The 5295-nt window shown below is 46.9% G+C and overlaps 1 long non-coding RNA gene across 1 annotated transcript; it reads right to left on the bottom strand.

Annotated features, from left to right (window-relative positions):
• Positions 1-356: 356 nt before the first annotated feature.
• On the bottom strand, positions 357-1696 carry LOC132797733 (uncharacterized). Its single transcript, XR_009633774.1, has 4 exons — positions 1449-1696; positions 998-1380; positions 448-927; positions 357-378 (listed from the first exon to the last, which is right to left on the bottom strand). It is a non-coding gene; the product is annotated as an uncharacterized LOC132797733 (long non-coding RNA).
• Between the last annotated feature and the right edge of the window lie 3599 nt (positions 1697-5295).

Genomic DNA, 5295 nt, shown 5'->3' with positions numbered 1-5295 from the left:
TTGTAAATTACCTGTTGCCATGTTTATATTCATATTGTCTTCTTCTTATCTATGTTCGTACATGTCACAGTGTGACCTAATGTTAGTACGCAAAAAAGACTCGTGTAAAATAAGTGTAAAGTACCAGTCTTGTATCGATTAATCGTTTGTGAGCCCGCGAAGGCAGCGCCATTTAAAATATGTATTTGAACTAAATGTAAATGTACCAAATTAACAGCCCAATGTTAGCCACTCAAATTTATACGTTGCTATGTAAAGTAATATAGATAAATTGTAAAATAAAGGCCCTCCAGTAGCCGAGATCAGTTGCTGGAGGCGAGTCGTGCGCCCACGCGCCCAATTCGAACCGAAAAAAAATAACACCATCACCAGCCAATACTATTAATGAGAATAAACATAATGAGAACATATTAAGAATTTGCACTACCTAAACGTTTGCATACTTACATATGTTTTTTCTGCCAATACGCTGCGAACGCACCTGTTGCGTGGCCAGCAAAACATCGTACAATGCTCATACACACAAACGAGAATATTTGTCACTTGCACTTGTCATCATGATTGCATAAGTACATACATATTCTCTGCCACTACGCCATACGTGCATTAGTTGCATTGCCATTATACATCGGTACATCGGATAGCACTGGACACGACGAGTAGCAGCTACGGGCCCTGGATCGTTGTGCATGGTTAGCGATATTGCAGTTCACTGGGAGTTGTCATTCTGCCAATACATGGAAATCGCCTGCGTCGTTTCCAACTATGCCCCATACGCCTTCTGGCGAAATGGCGGCTTCTTCAATGATGACTACGGCCGGCTGACTGTGGTGTTGCGCCCGGCAACGAATACCTGGACTTGGAATACTGCATCTCACTGGATCCATTGTGCAGCCAGCAACTACAAAACACCATCACCAGCCAGTTCTATTGAATGAGAATAAACATAATGAGAACATATTGTAGTTTTGCACCTATCAAACGGCCGCATACTTACATATGTTTTTCTGCCAACACGCTGCAAACGCATCCATTGCGTAGCCAGCAAACTTCGTACAATCCTCATACATACAAACGAGAATACACGTACATACATATTCTCTGCCATTACGCCAAATGTGCATTCAGTTGCGTTGCCATTATACATCGGTACATCGGATAGCACTGGACACGAAGAGCAGCAGCTTCGGGCCTTGGATCGTCGCACATGGATTGCGATCTCACGGTTCACTGGGAGTTGTCATTCTGCCAATACATGGAAATCGCCTGTGCCGTTTCCTTCAATGATGACTGCGACCGGCCGACTGTGGTGTCGCGCCCAGCAACGAATACCTGGACTTGGAATGCTGCATCTCACTTGATCCATCGTGCAGCCAGCAACTACAAAATATCAAAACACAAATGAGTACATATGTATTGGGGTGGCAACTTTTCAGTTGCATACATACATAATTGTCCTCTGCAAATAAGCTTGAAGCGCACTTGTTGCGTGGACGGCATACACTCGGTACTCGAATGGAGTACACACAAATGAGAACACTTGGTGATTCGCACTCACTAACATGTCCTCTGCCATATAAGCTTCAAGCGCAATTATCTGCGTGACCAGCATAACACACCCAGGCGGCACTGACGTTTGCGTACGACGGCGACTGCGCCCACCATGGATTCACGACGAACGGACACTTGCCTGCGCCTTGGCGCGAGAAGGAATCATCAGCCACTACGTGGAGTAATCTCTGAGTATTACCCAACATTGCCAATTAAACACGTGCGGGCGGCGCCATGGGGCGGCCGATGCATGTGGTTGTTGGAGACAGCGGTCTCCAGCACACACGTGCATTGGACGCTCCATGGCGCAGCCGGCACGCATCAACCAAGATGATCCCGACGCGGCCTACAGCAGCACACACACCCGAACGACGCACTACATGGTTACGACGACGAAAAACTCAACGACCGACCTGGCATCCATGCTAGGCTTGTGCCGCACACCAACTATGCGGCCGGCATGCACATCCGGCAGTTGCGGTTCCGACACTCGGCAGCACTGGCGCGACCACGGACACGGAGCGGCGACCACCAGAAGGAACACCAGCCACTACATTGAGACACGCTGTCTCATCACTATGTATATGTATATGCATACACATGCACTCAGGGTGATTCCAACTAGTCGGTACTTGCACGCACTGTACCTGGACTAAGCGCCAGTTGCTTCGCCGACAACTGGAAACATGCACGCACTGCCAACTGGACACAATGCTAGGCTTGGTATCGCGCTAGCCAGCGCGGCCGGCACACACATCCAGCAGCGTCGATTCCACCGTTGCGCTACACTACACGGCGCACTGGAATCGATTCGACACGCTGCGCACACACGGATAACGATGCTAGGCCAGAGTCGCGCAGTTTATTTAATTATTCCGCGCCACTGGCTAAATTGCTAGCTACTGCCAATACACTCGCATGGCATTGCCATGTGACGAAGAAAAAAGCTCTCCAATGTGCAAAAGCTCATTTGTTTACATTGAGCATGCACTGCTTTGCATCTGCTTGCATGCCAGTACATACACATACACATAGCCTCTGTGAACATACACACTGCTGCATGTGTATTACAAGCTGCCAATAAGCACATATACAAGCAAGCAAATGACTAATACGAAGATGCAGTCAAATCACAATACGGACAGCATAGCGGGCAACTGTGGACTTGTCGACCACTGCTTGCTGTCATACACCATCGCAGCCCACCTTGCACTTCTTCGTTAGCACACTGCTTGCAGCCAATGCTCCTCACCGGAATTTACTCGCCGTTGGAGACTATGCGCGGCCACTCCTACACGCAGGCGTGTAGGATTGCACCGTGGCCCCCGCATCCCCATCAGCAGCCAACTCGGTCCACCCCCGATGCCATCATTCACACCAACTTGGACCATTACATTGACGCATCCACCCCTGGCCTAGGATGGATTCATGCGTCAACTCCAGCTGAGCGCCACCCGGCGCATGCACAACAACAAAAATGGCAGTTTTTTTTATTATATAGATTATAATTTAATTTTTTGTAACTGCCATGCCAATTCACATGTAGTTCGCGACTGCGGCGACTTGGCATTCTGGTCCTATGGCCAGATGCCAGACTGTCGCAGTTCGCGACTATTAAGATAAACGTCAATTCCTGGAGAATACCTGCAAAACCCTGTCAATCCCGTTCGCATCATGTCCTTTGCGAGTCGCTCGCAACGCGGCCGCCCTCTGGGCGGATACGTGACATATAGGAATAGGCGAAAATAAGACATCACAAGGCGATTCTGTATGCGATACTTCTCTCTTCCCCTACTATGTCACCCCTAACAATAAGGTAGCATCCCTATGTTTTGCACATTAGGCCCACTGTGCAATGGCCAATTCTGATTAGGGAGAAAAGAGAGTGTCTAGCGATCGAGGCGAGCGGACGTGTTTGCTGCCGGTGCGCGAACATTGAATTAAATTTAACTTGGCGCGGTGAAGTTAGCTTGCAATTAATAATTACTAATAGCCACTACACAAAATTGTATAGCATTTAATAACTTCCAGTGCTTGCCGCCCCGAGCGGAAGTTAATTAATATTAAACTAACAAATTGTAAACCCTCCGCCCGCCCGAATACAGCCCGCCGGCCCGCGCGGCAACCAACAGCCACCAAGCCGCGCGCGCAATAAAATACAAAAAAAGCAATTAAAAGTGTTTAATTTGTGTTTAATTATGTGCAAGAAGTTTTTCACAGCAATGGCCGCAAAACATCAAAGTGCCATTAACTGCCAATAAAAGACCAAAAATCACAGTGAATACGCTTAAATGCAGTGCCATTACGTTAAAACATTAATCTGTGAAAAATAGTGAATAAAAGGGCCAAAAACTTGCACAGCAAAGGTCATAAGTTGACTCTATGTCAGAGTGAAGACTTTTTGACCTTTGTACCCGCCACGACACAGCCATTAATACCATCAAATGGCTAACTCTCCACCAATTAAAACACTTAACAAGGCGTAACAACAACATAAATCGCCATCAATAAATTGAAAAGTGCGGTTTTTTCATAAAAAGTGCAATTAAATAATATCAAAAATCTCTGTGAAAATTCGGTGAACTTTGAACCCACCACCGCCGCCATCATAAGTGCCGCTCTCACCGGCGCTCTCACCAGCGCTCTCAATAAGTGATCTCTATCGCAAAAAGTGCCATCACTAAAAATTCTCTCTCACTTTCCCTTCACCTGTTCACCGTTGAACAGAGAGAACATTTGAACGGGACTCAAAAATCCAATAAGTGAGAGAGTGCCAATAAGAAAAGAGAGAAAGGGCATGACCCAGCAATATGTGCATTGGCACACTTACATGTCTGCAAGTGACTGTCTTTAATGTTCGTGTATTGTGTGCACATACACACGTCTGTGTATGTGCAAATAAACTGTCCTTTTAATTCGTTTAATGTATGCGAATTTCGCGCCAACTCGACAAGTGACTCTTTCGTCATGATATGCCAATACGGGCCAACCAACAACAACAACTACAACAACAACAACAACAACAACAACTATGCCCGCAAATACAGCTTATAGCTGCCAATTAAAAACTAAAATACAAATAAAATAAAAACATGCAATAAAAAGTGAAAAAACAGTACTAAGGATTACATTGCAATGTGTATTTGTTCATATAAAGGTACATATTTGCATACAATCTCGGCCAATACAATATATGCGCACTATTGCGCATCTAGTACTACAATCACCAGCAAATCCCTCGATGAGCAGCAGCAACAGGACCTGGATGATGTACGCGAGTGCATATGTGGCAAACACCATGTGAGCAGTCATCACCAATACATTGAGTGAGTAATCCATCTCCACTCACCAGCCAATACACACATGCCGACGGCGCTATGGGGCGTCTGGTGCATGTGGGTGTTGGAGACAGCGGTCTCCGGCACTCACATGCACTGGACGCTCCATCGTGCTGCCGGCATGTATCTACTTGATGGCTCTGAATTGGTTGCCGCAGTACCGCATTCTGTTGTCGCGTCACTGGACAACTCCTGCAGCTCACATTACGCGCACATCCGTGTGCTCCACTGCACTTCACATCCGACTGCATATATCTGGACGAGCATGCGGCGGCTTGCCCTTGGATCGTTGCGCTTGGTTAGCAATCTTGCAGTCCGCTAGAACCGTCATCAGCCAATACTTGGAAATCGCCTGTGTCGTTTCCACCATATATGCCCCATACGCCTTTGCGCTATGGCGGCTCTT

Source organism: Drosophila nasuta, unplaced genomic scaffold, assembly GCF_023558535.2.
Source record: "Drosophila nasuta strain 15112-1781.00 unplaced genomic scaffold, ASM2355853v1 ctg187_pilon, whole genome shotgun sequence".
In the NCBI taxonomy this organism is placed as follows: Eukaryota; Metazoa; Arthropoda; class Insecta; order Diptera; family Drosophilidae; genus Drosophila; species Drosophila nasuta.
Note: the sequence above shows the minus strand (reverse complement) of the source record. Positions and strands in the feature narration are given on the sequence as shown.